This window comes from Scyliorhinus canicula, chromosome 13 (assembly GCF_902713615.1).
Source record: "Scyliorhinus canicula chromosome 13, sScyCan1.1, whole genome shotgun sequence".
NCBI classification, from domain to species: domain Eukaryota; kingdom Metazoa; phylum Chordata; class Chondrichthyes; order Carcharhiniformes; family Scyliorhinidae; genus Scyliorhinus; species Scyliorhinus canicula.
The window spans coordinates 2,051,442-2,066,961 of NC_052158.1; the positions used below are offsets into that span (position 1 = coordinate 2,051,442).

Here is a 15,520-nt window from a genome sequence, read left to right on the forward strand (position 1 = left end):
ATGGGCAGTGGGCAGTGTGATGGGCAGTGGGCTGTGTGATGGGCAGTGGGCTGTGTGATGGGCAGTGGTCTGTGTGATGGGCAGTGGGCAGTGTGATGGGCAGTGGGCAGTGTGATGGGCAGTGGGCAGTGTGATGGGCAGTGGGCTGTGTGATGGGCTGTGGGCAGTGTGATGGGCAGTGGGCAGTGTGATGGGCAGTGGGCAGTGTGATGGGCAGTGGGCTGTGTGATGGGCAGTGGGCTGTGTGATGGGCAGTGGGCTGTGTGATGGGCAGTGCGGTGGGCAGTGGGCTGTGTGATGGGCAGTGGGCAGTGTGATGGGCAGTGGGCAGTGGGCTGTGTGATGGGCAGTGGGCTGTGTGATGGGCAGTGGGCTGTGTGATGGGCAGTGGGCAGTGTGATGGGCAGTAGGCTGTGTGATGGGCAGTGGGCAGTGTGATGGGCAGTGTGATGGGCAGTGGGCAGTGTGATGGGCAGTGGGCAGTGGGCTGTGTGATGGGCAGTGGGCTGTGTGATGGGCAGTGGGCTGTGTGATGGGCAGTGGGCAGTGTGATGGGCAGTGGGCAGTGGGCTGTGTGATGGGCAGTGTGATGGGCAGTGGGCTGTGTGATGGGCAGTGGGCAGTGTGATGGGCAGTGGGCAGTGGGCTGTGTGATGGGCAGTGGGCAGTGTGATGGGCAGTGTGATGGGCAGTGGGCAGTGTGATAGGCAGTGGGCAGTGTGATGGGCAGTGGGCAGTGTGATGGGTAGTGCGCTGTGTGATGGACAGTGGGGAGTGTGATGGGCAGTGGGCAGTGTGATGGGCAGTGGGCTGTGTGATGGGCAGTGGGCTGTGTAATGGGCAGTGGGCTGTGTGATGGGCAGTGTGATGGGCAGTGGGCAGTGGCCAGTGTGATGGGCAGTGGGCAGTGTGATGGGCAGTGGGCTGTGTGATGGGCAGTGGGCAGTGTGATGGGCAGTGGGCTGTGTGATGGGCAGTGGGCTGTGTGATGGGCAGTGGGCAGTGTGATGGGCAGTGGGCTGTGTGATGGGCAGTGGGCAGTGTGATGGGCAGTGGGCTGTGTGATGGGCAGTGGGCTGTGTGATGGGCAGTGGGCAGTGCGGTGGGCAGTGGGCTGTGTGATGGGCAGTGTGATGGGCAGTGGGCAGTGTGATGGGCAGTGGGCTGTGTGATGGGCAGTGGGCTGTGTGATGGGCAGTGGGCAGTGTGATGGGCAGTGGGCTGTGTGATGGGCAGTGGGCTGTGTGATGGGCAAGTGGGCAGTGTGATGGGCAGTGGGCAGTGTGAAGGGCAGTGGGCAGTGTGATGGGCAGTGGGCAGTGTGATGGGCAGTGGGCAGTGTGATGGGCAGTGGGCTGTGTGATGGGCAGTGGGCAGTGTGATGGGCAGTGGGCTGTGTGATGGGCAGTGGGCAGTGTGATGGGCAGTGGGCTGTGTGATGGGCAGTGGGCAGTGGGCTGTATGATGGGCAGTGGGCAGTGTGATGGGCAGTGGGACGTGTGATGGGCAGTGGGCTGTGTGATGGGCAGTGGGCTGTGTGATGGGCAGTGGGCTGTGTGATGGGCAGTGGGCAGTGTGATGGGCAGTGGGCAGTGTGATGGGAAGTGGGCAGTGTGATGGGCAGTGGGCAGTGTGATGGGCAGTGGGCAGTGTGATGGGCAGTGGGCAGTGTGATGGGCAGTGTGGTGGGCAGTGGGCTGTGTGATGGGCAGTGGGCAGTGGGCAGTGTGATGGGCAGTGGGCAGTGTGATGGGCAGTGGGCAGTGTGATGGGCAGTGGGCTGTGTGATTGGCAGTGGGCTGTGTGATGGGCAGTGTGATGGGCAGTGGGCAGTGTGATGGGCAGTGGGAAGTGTGATGGGCAGTGGGCTGTGTGATGGGCAGTGGGCTGTGTGATGGGCAGTGGGCAGTGTGATGGGCAGTGGGCTGTGTGATGGGCAGTGGGCAGTGTGATGGGCAGTGGGCTGTGTGATGGGCAGTGGACTGTGTGATGGGCAGTGGGCTGTGTGATGGGCAGTGTGATGGGCAGTGGGCAGTGTGATGTGCAGTGGGCAGTGTGATGGGCAGTGGGCTGTGTGATGGGCAGTGGGCTGTGTGAAGGGCAGTGGGCTGTGTGATGGGCAGTGTGATGGGCAGTGGGCAGTGTGATGGGCAGTGGGCTGTGTGATGGGCAGTGGGCAGTGTGATGGGCAGTGGGCTGTGTGATGGGCAGTGGGCTGTGTGATGGGCAGTGGGCAGTGTGATGGGCAGTGGGCAGTGTGATGGGCAGTGGGCTCTGTGATGGGCAGTGGGCTGTGTGATGGGCAGTGGGCTGTGTGATGGGCTGTGTGATGGGCAGTGGGCAGTGTGATGGGCAGTGGGCAGTGGGATGGGCAGTGTGATGGGCAGTGGGCAGTGTGATGGGCAGTGGGCAGTGTGATGGGCAGTGGGCAGTGTGATGGGCAGTGGGCTGTGTGATGGGCAGTGGGCAGTGTGATGGGCAGTGGGCAGTGTGATGGGCAGTGGGCAGTGTGATGGGCAGTGTGATGGGCAGTGGGCTGTGTGATGGGCAGTGGGCTGTGTGATGGACAGTGGGCAGTGTGATGGGCAGTGGGCTGTGTGATGGGCAGTGGGCAGTGTGATGGGCTGTGTGATGGGCAGTGGGCAGTGTGATGGGCAGTGGGCAGTGTGATGGGCAGTGGGCTGTGTGATGGGCAGTGGGCAGTGTGATGGGCAGTGGGCAGTGGGCTGTGTGATGGGCAGTGGGCAGTGTGATGGGCTGTGTGATGGGCAGTGGGCAGTGTGATGGGCAGTGGGCAGTGTGATGGGCAGTGGGCTGTGTGATGGGCAGTGTGATGGGCAGTGGGCAGTGTGATGTGCAGTGGGCAGTGTGATGGGCAGTGGGCTGTGTGATGGGCAGTGGGCTGTGTGAAGGGCAGTGGGCTGTGTGATGGGCAGTGTGATGGGCAGTGGGCAGTGTGATGGGCAGTGGGCTGTGTGATGGGCAGTGGGCTGTGTGATGGGCAGTGGGCTGTGTGATGGGCAGTGGGCTGTGTGATGGGCAGTGGGCTGTGTGATGGGCAGTGGGCAGTGTGATGGGCAGTGGGCTCTGTGATGGGCAGTGGGCTGTGTGATGGGCAGTGGGCTGTGTGATGGGCTGTGTGATGGGCAGTGGGCAGTGTGATGGGCAGTGGGCAGTGGGATGGGCAGTGTGATGGGCAGTGGGCAGTGTGATGGGCAGTGGGCAGTGTGATGGGCAGTGGGCAGTGTGATGGGCAGTGTGATGGGCAGTGGGCAGTGTGATGGGCAGTGGGCTGTGTGATGGGCAGTGGGCAGTGTGATGGGCAGTGGGCAGTGTGATGGGCAGTGGGCAGTGTGATGGGCAGTGGGCAGTGTGATGGGCAGTGGGCTGTGTGATGGACAGTGGGCAGTGTGATGGGCAGTGGGCTGTGTGATGGGCAGTGGGCAGTGTGATGGGCTGTGTGATGGGCAGTGGGCAGTGTGATGGGCAGTGGGCAGTGTGATGGGCAGTGGGCTGTGTGATGGGCAGTGGGCAGTGTGATGGGCAGTGGGCTGTGTGATGGGCAGTGGGCAGTGTGATGGGCAGTGGGCAGTGTGATGGGCAGTGGGCAGTGTGATGGGCAGTGGGCTGTGTGATGGGCAGTGGGCAGTGTGATGGGCAGTGGGCTGTGTGATGGGCAGTGGGCAGTGTGATGGGCAGTGGGCTGTGTGATGGGCAGTGGGCAGTGTGATGGGCAGTGGGCTGTGTGATGGGCAGTGGGCTGTGTGGTGGGCAGTGTGATGGGCAGTGGGCTGTGTGCTGGGCAGTGGGCTGTGTGATGGGCAGTGGGCTGTGTGATGGGCAGTGGGCAGTGTGATGGGCAGTGGGCAGTGTGATGGGCAGTGGGCTGTGTGATGGGCAGTGGGCCGTGTGATGGGCAGTGGGCAGTATGATGGGCAGTGGGCTGTGTGATGGGCAGTGGGCAGTGTGATGGGCAGTGGGCTGTGTGATGGGCAGTGGGCTGTGTGGTGGGCAGTGTGATGGGCAGTGGGCTGTGTGATGGGCAGTGGGCTGTGTGATGGGCAGTGGGCTGTGTGATGGGCAGTGGGCTGTGTGATGGGCAGTGGGCTGTGTGATGGGCAGTGGGCTGTGTGATGGGCAGTGGGCTGTGTGATGGGCAGTGGGCTGTGTGATGGGCAGTGGGCAGTGTGATGGGCAGTGGGCTGTGTGATGGGCAGTGGGCTGTGTGATGGGCTGTGTGATGGGCAGTGGGCAGTGTGATGGGCAGTGGGCAGTGGGATGGGCAGTGTGATGGGCAGTGGGCAGTGTGATGGGCAGTGGGCAGTGTGATGGGCAGTGGGCTGTGTGATGGGCAGTGGGCTGTGTGATGGGCAGTGGGCTGTGTGATGGGCAGTGGGCAGTGTGATGGGCAGTGGGCAGTATGATGGGCAGTGGGCTGTGTGATGGGCAGTGGGCTGTGTGATGGGCAGTGGTCTGTGTGATGGGCAGTGGGCAGTGTGATGGGCAGTGGGCTGTGTGATGGGCAGTGGGCAGTGTGATGGGCAGTGGGCAGTGTGATGGGCAGTGGGCTGTGTGATGGGCTGTGGGCAGTGTGATGGGCAGTGGGCAGTGTGATGGGCAGTGGGCAGTGTGATGGGCAGTGGGCTGTGTGATGGGCAGTGGGCTGTGTGATGGGCAGTGGGCTGTGTGATGGGCAGTGCGGTGGGCAGTGGGCTGTGTGATGGGCAGTGGGCATTGTGGTGGGCAGTGGGCAGTGGGCTGTGTGATGGGCAGTGGGCTGTGTGATGGGCAGTGGGCTGTGTGATTGGCAGTGGGCAGTGTGATGGGCAGTAGGCTGTGTGATGGGCAGTGGGCAGTGTGATGGGCAGTGTGATGGGCAGTGGGCAGTGTGATGGGCAGTGGGCAGTGGGCTGTGTGATGGGCAGTGGGCAGTGGGCTGTGTGATGGGCAGTGGGCTGTGTGATGGGCAGTGGGCAGTGTGATGGGCAGTGGGCAGTGGGCTGTGTGATGGGCAGTGTGATGGGCAGTGGGCTGTGTGATGGGCAGTGGGCAGTGTGATGGGCAGTGGGCAGTGGGCTGTGTGATGGGCAGTGGGCAGTGTGATGGGCAGTGTGATGGGCAGTGGGCAGTGTGATGGGCAGTGGGCAGTGTGATGGGTAGTGCGCTGTGTGATGGACAGTGGGCAGTGTGATGGGCAGTGGGCAGTGTGATGGGCAGTGGGCTGTGTGATGGGCAGTGGGCTGTGTGATGGGCAGTGGGCTGTGTGATGGGCAGTGGGCAGTGTGATGGGCAGTGGGCAGTGGCCAGTGTGATGGGCAGTGGGCAGTGTGATGGGCAGTGGGCTGTGTGATGGGCAGTGGGCAGTGTGATGGGCAGTGGGCTGTGTGATGGGCAGTGGGCTGTGTGATGGGCAGTGGGCAGTGTGATGGGCAGTGGGCTGTGTGATGGGCAGTGGGCAGTGTGATGGGCAGTGGGCTGTGTGATGGGCAGTGGGCTGTGTGATGGGCAGTGGGCAGTGCGGTGGGCAGTGGGCTGTGTGATGGGCAGTGTGATGGGCAGTGGGCAGTGTGATGGGCAGTGGGCTGTGTGATGGGCAGTGGGCTGTGTGATGGGCAGTGGGCAGTGTGATGGGCAGTGGGCTGTGTGATGGGCAGTGGGCTGTGTGATGGGCAGTGGGCAGTGTGATGGGCAGTGGGCAGTGTGAAGGGCAGTGGGCAGTGTGATGGGCAGTGGGCAGTGTGATGGGCAGTGGGCAGTGTGATGGGCAGTGGGCTGTGTGATGGGCAGTGGGCAGTGTGATGGGCAGTGGGCAGTGTGATGGGCAGTGGGCAGTGTGATGGGCAGTGGGCTGTGTGATGGGCAGTGGGCTGTATGATGGGCAGTGGGCAGTGTGATGGGCAGTGGGACGTGTGATGGGCAGTGGGCTGTGTGATGGGCAGTGGGCTGTGTGATGGGCAGTGGGCAGTGTGATGGGCAGTGGGCAGTGTGATGGGCAGTGGGCAGTGTGATGGGCAGTGGGCAGTGTGATGGGCAGTGGGCTGTGTGATGGGCAGTGGGCAGTGTGATGGGCAGTGGGCAGTGTGATGGGCAGTGGGCTGTGTGATGGGCAGTGGGCAGTGTAATGGGCAGTGGGCAGTGTGATGGGCAGTGGGCAGTGTGATGGGCAGTGGGCAGTGTGATGGGCAGTGGGCTGTGTGATGGGCAGTGGGCAGTGTGATGGGCAGTGGGCAGTGTGATGGGCAGTGTGGTGGGCAGTGGGCTGTGTGATGGGCAGTGGGCAGTGGGCAGTGTGATGGGCAGTGGGCAGTGTGATGGGCAGTGGGCAGTGTGATGGGCAGTGGGCAGTGTGATGGGCAGTGGGCTGTGATGGGCAGTGGGCAGTGTGATGGGCAGTGGGCTGTGTGATTGGCAGTGGGCTGTGTGATGGGCAGTGTGATGGGCAGTGGGCAGTGTGATGGGCAGTGGGAAGTGTGATGGGCAGTGGGCTGTGTGATGGGCAGTGGGCTGTGTGATGGGCAGTGGGCAGTGTGATGGGCAGTGGGCTGTGTGATGGGCAGTGGGCAGTGTGATGGGCAGTGGGCTGTGTGATGGGCAGTGGACTGTGTGATGGGCAGTGGGCTGTGTGATGGGCAGTGTGATGGGCAGTGGGCAGTGTGATGTGCAGTGTGATGGGCAGTGGGCTGTGTGAAGTGCAGTGGGCTGTGTGATGGGCAGTGTGATGGGCAGTGGGCAGTGTGATGGGCAGTGGGCTGTGTGATGGGCAGTGGGCTGTGTGATGGGCAGTGGGCAGTGTGATGGGCAGTGGGCTGTGTGATGGGCAGTGGGCTGTGTGATGGGCAGTGGGCAGTGTGATGGGCAGTGGGCAGTGTGATGGGCAGTGGGCTCTGTGATGGGCAGTGGGCTGTGTAATGGGCAGTGGGCTGTGTGATGGGCTGTGTGATGGGCAGTGGGCAGTGTGATGGGCAGTGGGCAGTGGGATGGGCAGTGTGATGGGCAGTGGGCAGTGTGATGGGCAGTGGGCAGTGTGATGGGCAGTGGGCAGTGTGATGGGCAGTGGGCTGTGTGATGGGCAGTGGGCAGTGTGATGGGCAGTGGGCAGTGTGATGGGCAGTGGGCAGTGTGATGGGCAGTGTGATGGGCAGTGGGCTGTGTGATGGGCAGTGGGCTGTGTGATGGGCAGTGGGCAGTGTGATGGGCAGTGGGCTGTGTGATGGGCAGTGGGCAGTGTGATGGGCTGTGTGATGGGCAGTGGGCAGTGTGATGGGCAGTGGGCAGTGTGATGGGCAGTGGGCTGTGTGATGGGCAGTGGGCAGTGTGATGGGCAGTGGGCAGTGGGCTGTGTGATGGGCAGTGGGCAGTGTGATGGGCAGTGGGCAGTGTGATGGGCAGTGGGCAGTGTGATGGGCAGTGGGCAGTGTGATGGGCAGTGGGCTGTGTGATGGGCAGTGTGATGGGCAGTGGGCAGTGTGATGTGCAGTGGGCAGTGTGATGGGCAGTGGGCTGTGTGATGGGCAGTGGGCTGTGTGAAGGGCAGTGGGCTGTGTGATGGGCAGTGTGATGGGCAGTGGGCTGTGTGATGGGCAGTGGGCTGTGTGATGGGCAGTGGGCAGTGTGATGGGCAGTGGGCTGTGTGATGGGCAGTGGGCTGTGTGATGGGCAGTGGGCTGTGTGATGGGCAGTGGGCAGTGTGATGGGCAGTGGGCTCTGTGATGGGCAGTGGGCTGTGTGATGGGCAGTGGGCTGTGTGATGGGCTGTGTGATGGGCAGTGGGCAGTGTGATGGGCAGTGGGCAGTGGGATGGGCAGTGTGATGGGCAGTGGGCAGTGTGATGGGCAGTGGGCAGTGTGATGGGCAGTGGGCAGTGTGATGGGCAGTGTGATGGGCAGTGGGCAGTGGGCAGTGTGATGGGCAGTGGGCTGTGTGATGGGCAGTGGGCAGTGTGATGGGCAGTGGGCAGTGTGATGGGCAGTGGGCAGTGTGATGGGCAGTGTGATGGGCAGTGGGCAGTGTGATGGGCAGTGGGCTGTGTGATGGACAGTGGGCAGTGTGATGGGCAGTGGGCTGTGTGATGGGCAGTGGGCAGTGTGATGGGCTGTGTGATGGGCAGTGGGCAGTGTGATGGGCAGTGGGCAGTGTGATGGGCAGTGGGCTGTGTGATGGGCAGTGGGCAGTGTGATGGGCAGTGGGCAGTGGGCTTTGTGATGGGCAGTGGGCAGTGTGATGGGCAGTGGGCAGTGTGATGGGCAGTGGGCAGTGTGATGGGCAGTGGGCTGTGTGATGGGCAGTGGGCAGTGTGATGGGCAGTGGGCTGTGATGGGCAGTGGGCAGTGTGATGGGCAGTGGGCTGTGTGATGGGCAGTGGGCAGTGTGATGGGCAGTGGGCTGTGTGATGGGCAGTGGGCTGTGTGGTGGGCAGTGTGATGGGCAGTGGGCTGTGTGCTGGGCAGTGGGCTGTGTGATGGGCAGTGGGCTGTGTGATGGGCAGTGGGCAGTGTGATGGGCAGTGGGCAGTGTGATGGGCAGTGGGCTGTGTGATGGGCAGTGGGCCGTGTGATGGGCAGTGGGCCGTGTGATGGGCAGTGGGCAGTGTGATGGGCAGTGGGCAGTGTGATGGGCAGTGGGCTGTGTGATGGGCAGTGGGCTGTGTGGTGGGCAGTGTGATGGGCAGTGGGCTGTGTGATGGGCAGTGGGCTGTGTGATGGGCAGTGGGCTGTGTGATGGGCAGTGGGCTGTGTGATGGGCAGTGGACAGTGTGATGGGCAGTGGGCTGTGTGATGGGCAGTGGGCTGTGTGATGGGCAGTGGGCTGTGTGATGGGCAGTGGGCAGTGTGATGGGCTGTGTGATGGGCAGTGGGCAGTGTGATGGGCAGTGGGCAGTGGGCTGTGTGATGGGCAGTGGGCAGTGTGATGGGCTGTGTCATGGGCAGTGGGCAGTGTGATGGGCAGTGGGCAGTGTGATGGGCAGTGGGCTGTGTGATGGGCAGTGGGCAGTGTGATGGGCAGTGGGCTGTGTGATGGGCAGTGGGCAGTGTGATGGGCAGTGGGCTGTGTGATGGGCAGTGGGCAGTGTGATGGGCAGTGGGCTGTGTGATAGGCAGTGGGCTGTGTGGTGGGCAGTGGGCTGTGTGATGGGCAGTGGGCTGTGTGATGGGCAGTGGGCTGTGTGATGGGCAGTGGGCTGTGTGATGGGCAGTGGGCAGTGTGATGGGCAGTGGGCAGTGTGATGGGCAGTGGGCTGTGTGATGGGCAGTGGGCCGTGTGATGGGCAGTGGGCCGTGTGATGGGCAGTATGATGGGCAGTGGGCAGTGTGATGGGCAGTGGGCTGTGTGATGGGCAGTGGGCTGTGTGATGCGCAGTGGGCAGTGGGCAGTGTGATGGGCAGTGGGCTGTGTGATGGGCAGTGGGCAATGTGATGGGCAGTGGGCTGTGTGATGGGCAGTGGGCAGTGTGATGGGCAGTGGGCTGTGTGATGGGCAGTGTGATGGGCAGTGGGCAGTGTGATGGGCAGTGGGCTGTGTGATGGGCAGTGGGCTGTGTGATGGGCAGTGGGCAGTGTGATGGGCAGTGGGCTGTGTGATGGGCAGTGGGCAGTGTGATGGGCAGTGGGCAGTGTGATGGGCAGTGGGCAGTGTGATGGGCAGTGGGCAGTGTGATGGGCAGTGGGCTGTGTGATGGGAAGTGGGCAGTGCGGTGGGCAGTGGGCAGTGTGATGGGCAGTGGGCAGTGCGGTGGGCAGTGGGCTGTGTGATGGGCAGTGGGCTGTGTGATGGGCAGTGGGCAGTGTGATGGGCAGTGGGCTGTGTGATGGGCAGTTGGCAGTGTGATGGGCAGTGGGCAGTGTGATGGGCAGTGGGCAGTGTGATGGGCAGTGGGCTGTGTGATGGGCAGTGGGCAGTGGGCTGTGTGATGGGCAGTGGGCTGTGTGATGGGCAGTGGGCAGTGTGATGGGCAGTGGGCAGTGTGATGGGCAGTGGGCTGTGTGATGGGCAGTGGGCAGTGTGATGGGCTGTGTGATGGGCAGTGGGCTGTGTGATGGGCAGTGGGCAGTGTGATGGGCAGTGGGCAGTGTGATGGGCAGTGGGCGGTGTGATGGGCAGTGGGCAGTGCGGTGGGCAGTGGGCAGTGTGATGGGCAGTGTGATGGGCAGTGGGCAGTGTGATGGGCAGTGGGCAGTGTGATGGGCAGTGGGCAGTGTGATGGGCAGTGGGCTGTGTGATGGGCAGTGGGCTGTGTGATGGGCAGTGGGCTGTGTGATGGGCAGTGGGCTGTGTGATGGGCAGTGTGATGGGCAGTGGGCTGTGATGGACGGTGGGCAGTGTGATGGGCAGTGGGCAGTGTGGTGGGCAGTGGGCAGTGTGATGGGCAGTGGGCAGTGTGATGGGCAGTGGGCAGTGTGATGGGCAGTGGGCAGTGTGATGGGCAGTGGGCAGTGTGATGGGCAGTGGGCTGTGTGATGGGCAGTGGGCTGTGTGATGGGCAGTGGGCAGTGTGATGGGCAGTGGGCAGTGTGATGGGCAGTGGGGTGTGTGATGGGCAGTGGGCAGTGTGATGGGCAGTGGGCAGTGTGATGGGCAGTGGGCAGTGTGATGGGCAGTGGGCAATGTGATGGGCAGTGGGCTGTGTAGGGCAGTGGGCAGTGTGATGGGCAGTGGGCAGTGTGATAGGCAGTGGGCAGTGTGATGGGCAGTGGGCAGTGTGATGGCAGTGGGCTGTGTGATGGGCAGTGGGCAGTGTGATGGGCAGTGGGCAGTGGGCTGTGTGATGGGCAGTGGGCTGTGTGATGGGCAGTGGGCAGTGTGATGGGCAGTGGGCAGTATGATGGGCAGTGGGCTGTGTGATGGGCAGTGGGCAGTGTGATGGGCAGTGGGCAGTGTGATGGGCAGTGGGCAGTGTGATGGGCAGTGGGCTGTGTGATGGGCGGTGGGCAGCGTGATGGGCAGTGGGCTGTGTGATGGGCTGTGTGATGGGCAGTGGGCTGTGTGATGGGCAGTGGGCAGCGTGATGGGCAGTGGGCTGTGTGATGGGCAGTGGGCTGTCTGATGGGCAGTGGGCTGTGGGCTGTGTGATGGGCAGTGGGCTGTGTGATGGGCAGTGGGCTGTGGGCTGTGTGATGGGCAGTGCGGTGGGCAGTGCGGTCGGCAGTGGGCTGTGTGATGGGCAGTGGGCAGTGCGGTGGGCAGTGGGCTGTGCTGTGGGCTGTGAAATGGGAAGGGGATTGTATGATGTGGGGTATGTTATTCTGCGTGGAGAGGTTTATGAACCAGCTGTGTAGTGAGGGCTGCAGGGTCTAACCTCTGGGATTGTGTAGAAATACTGACAATGTTTCTTGTTCTGTAGAGAGTGGATTGCAGCTTTTTGTGAGACCGGATGGGTCAACGTTAGTCGGGGGCATACCACTGAATAACAGGTATGTGATTCAATTGTGTCTCAATCGCTGCGCAGCCATGGTTGGTTTGAAGTTTTTGACTGAATCGCAAGTGGTTCCTGAATCTGCTCCTGACGGGCAGGATGGTCGGGGTTATCACATACAGGCAGAGAGATATTCACCTGGTCCAAACAAGGCATTTTCCCTGCCCCTCTCAGCCTCTCTCTCTGTCTCTCTCAGCCTCTGTCTCTCTCTGTCTCTCTGTCTCAGCCTCTGCCCCTCTCTGCCTCTGTCACTCTCTGTCTCTCTGTCTCAGCCTCTGTCACGCTCTGTCTCTGACTCTCTCAGCTCTGTCTCTCTCTCTCAGCCTCTGTCTCTCTCTCTCAGCCTCTGTCTCTCTCAGCCTCTCTCTCTGTCTCTCTCTGTCTCTCTCAGCCTCTGTCTCTCTCTGTCTCTCTCTCTCTCTCTCAGCCTCTGTCTCTCTCAGCCTCTGTCTCTCTCTCTCAGCCTCTGCCCCTCTCAGCCTCTGTCTCTCTCTCTCTGCCTCTGTCTCTCTCTCTCTGCCTCTGTCTCTCTCTCTCAGCCTCTGTCTCTCTCTGTCTCTCTCTGCCTCTGTCTCTCTCTCTCTCTGCCTCTGTCTCTCTCTGTCTCTCTCTCTCTGTCTCTCTCTCTCTCTCTGCCTCTGTCTCTCTCTCTCTCTCTCTGCCTCTGTCTCCCTCTCTCTGCCTCTGTCTCTCTCTGCCTCTGTCTCCCTCTCTCTGCCTCTGTCTCTCTCTCTCTGTCTCTCTCTCTCTGTCTCTCTCTCTCTGTCTCTGTCTCTCTCTGCCTCTGTCTCTCTCTGTCTCCCTCTGTCTCTGTCTCTCTCAGCCTCTGTCTCTCTCTCTCAGCCTCTGTCTCTCTGTCTCAGCCTCTGCCTCTCTCTCTCTGCCTCTGTCACTCTCTGTCTCCCTCAGCCTCTGTCTCTCTCTCTCAGCCTCTCTCTCTCTGTCTCTCTCTCTCTGTCTCTCTCTCTCAGCCTCTGTCTCTCTCTCTCAGCCTCTGCCCCTCTCAGCCTCTGTCTCTCTCTGCCTCCGCCCCTCTCAGCCTCTGTCTCTCTCGCTCTCTCTCTCTCTCCTCATTTCCGCTCTCTCCATCTCACCCTGATGGTGACAATCTCCGTTTAGGAGACAATAGGCTGGCTTCTCCGTTTCAGCGGCTAAGTGCCGGTGCCAGCGGAGTATGTGTGGTCCTTTACGACCAGAAATCGGTGTGCATCCCTCACCGATTCTGGGACCGGTGAGGGGGCCTAGCACCGATGCCGATGAAACCCCAGCCTGCCCCGGCCGGGTAGCTGGCCGCACAGGCACACGGCGGACAGCCTGCAGCGCTCCCGCCATACAACATGGTGTTGGCCGTCCGCGACCCCACCTAGCCTCCCCCCCCCCCCAGCCCTCGCTGCCATTTCGGAGGGGGCGAAGCATGGCTGACCGACATCAAACCGGCGCTGGCCCCGATTGGGCCGTTGGAGTCGATTCTCCGCACGATCGCCGATTACGGTATTGCCGTCGGGCAACGAAGAATCCCGTCTCGTTCTCCCGCAGGAGAAGCTCATACTCCAACAGAAGCAACGGGGCAGAGCGGGGAGTCGTGTTTATCGTTTATTTTGTCTTGTTTAATTAATGTTTTATTCTTTGTGTTCTGAGTACACTGGCAGACTCTTGTGAATGTGCTCAGTAACTGACCTCCACAGTTGGTGGAAAAACAAAGTGAGGATCTATCCAGCCAGGCTCACTCTGGGACTGACTTGTCCAGTGTGATGACCAGCTGGGATCATAATGTCCTGATCCCTCTTTGAGCGGGAAGCCCAGTTATTTATATGTCCCTTCACACCAGCCTCACCACCGCTCTCGATTTACTCCTGCAGGCGATCCGTGAGCGACTACAAGCCGGTGGTGATCGAGAGTCAGTGAGGCGATGCGCCAACGTGGGATTGGGCTGTGCCCTCGATGCTGGGGTCCACCAGGAGCATCGGTCTGCGGGCTGCCGGATCGGGGGTGGTGATTGGACGGTGGTCAGGGAGAAGCTCTGGGTTAATTAAAATCAAACCGAGGGGCATCATTTTTGAAAATGGCAGGCCGACCTCTGGGGAGGATGGAAGTGAGGACCTTCCCTGGTCTGAGTGCGGTAACACGTGTGTGTGTGTGTGTCGCAGAATCATAGAATTTACAGTGCAGCAGGAGGCCATTCGGCCCATCGAGTCTGCACCGGCCCTTACAAAGAGCACCCTACCCAAGCCCACACCTCCACCCTCTCCCCGTAACCCAGCAACCCCCACTTAACATTTTTTGGACACTACGGGCAATTTATCACGGCCAATCCACCTAACCCGCACATCTTTGGACTGTGGGAGGAAACCGGAGCACCCGGAGGAAACCCACGCAGACACGGGGAGAACATGCAGACTCCGCACAGACACTGGCCCAAGCCGGGAATTGAACCTGGGACCCTGGAGCTGTGAAGCACCTGTGCTAACCACTGTGCTACCGTGCTGCCCCTAGGTGTGTGCCTGTGTATGTGTGTGCCTGCGTGTGTATGCGCCTGCCTGCGTGTGTGTGTGCCTGCGTTTGTGTGTGTGCGTGCCTGCGTGTGTGTGTCTGTGTGTGCGTCTGTGTGTGTGCCTGTGTATATGTGTGTATCTGCTTATGTGAATGTGTGTGTCTGTGTGTGTGTCTGTGTGTGCGTGCCTGTGTGTGTGTCTGTGTGTATCTGCGTGTGTGCCTGTGTATATGTGTGCCTGTGTGTATCTGCGTGTGTGCCTGTGTATATGTGTGTATCTGCGTGTGTGCCTGTGTATATGTGTGTGCCTGTGTGTGTCTGTATGCGTGTGGGTCTGTGTGCCTGTGTGTGTGTGTGTCTCTGTGGGCCTGTGTGTGTGCCTGTGTGTGTGTGTGTGTGTGTGTGTCTGTGTGTGTGCCTATGTTTACAGGCGCCTCTCTCTGCCACACTTGCCTTTCCCAAGTGAGTCACATCGGAGTCCTGGGCAGGGCAGTGTTGCTGCAGTTGGTGTCAATGCCCAGGAGGAGGGCTAGAGGCTATTTGTCTGTGTGGGCCATCCCTGTCAGTGGGAGTGGGGAAATGGAAAACCCATCGAAATTACAGGCAGAAACGCCAGGAGGCCCTTCAGCCTCTCGCGCCTGCGCTATCTCTTTGTAGAGCCAGCCAATGAATCCGACTGACCTTCCCAGACCTTTGCCCAGTAATATATATATATTGCTCCTCCCTTGAAGTGTGTCTCCCTTTCCCCCCCAGATTGTAGGAAATGAAGACAGTGGGGAATTGAATTCAGACCAGTGTTTTCACTGTACATTCTGGGGATTGAGTTGAGTTGGATTACAGAAAGTGGATTTCCAATCACCTTCTCTATTTTGATTGTCTGCGTTCTGGGCTCGTTCGAAAATCCTGGCCGGAGAAACTTTAGGTTCCGATGATCGGAAAGCCAAGATGTATATTTAAGATGATGTGATGTCGGAGGGTCCAAATCTTAATATATTTTCATATTCAACCCGAGCGTGTGTGTGTGTGTCGTCAATTTATTCTGGCTGAACCAACCCTTCAGTTGGGTATGTTTCCTCTCTCCGACTGAGTTGAGGTGGCGGGAGACAGACTCTTGATTAATGAGGGGGTGGGGGGGTGAAAGGTTATCGGGGGTCGGCAGCAACGTGGGGTGCAGGTTACAATCGGGTCAGCTAATTATCTTGGAGGGGCCGAGTGGCCTCCTGATTTGTACGTTTTCATTCAGCTCCTGCTCCGCCATTTGATACGATCATGGCTGATCTGATTGGAACGTTAAGCCGTGAATCCCGCCAACGACCTTTCACCTCTTTGCTTGCCAAGAATCTATCCACCTCGGCCTCACAAATATTCATAGACTCTGCTTGCAGCACCTTTCGAGGAAGCGAGTGTCAGAGCCTCGCCGCCCTCCCGAGGGGCTACAGGGGCTGGCACGATGGCGCAGTGGTTAGCACCGTTGCACCACGGCGCAGAAGACGCGGGTTCGATCCCGGGGGGATTGGCCATGATAAATTGCCCCTTAGTGTCCAAAAAGGTTAGGAGGGCTTATTGGGTTAGGGGGATAGGGTGGAAGTGAGGGCTTAAGTGGGTCGGTGCAGACTCGA

General features: G+C 60.5%; 1 long non-coding RNA gene across 1 annotated transcript in view; it reads left to right on the plus strand.

The window, feature by feature from the left end:
* LOC119975401 overlaps nucleotides 1–13,547 on the plus strand; it is a 28,713-nt gene extending 15,166 nt beyond the window's left edge. The window contains exons 6-7 of the long non-coding RNA XR_005462757.1: nucleotides 11,339–11,408; nucleotides 13,270–13,547. This is a non-coding gene — a long non-coding RNA (uncharacterized LOC119975401). The remainder of the gene's footprint in view (nucleotides 1–11,338; nucleotides 11,409–13,269) is intronic.
* The last annotated feature ends 1,973 nt before the right edge of the window (nucleotides 13,548–15,520 follow it).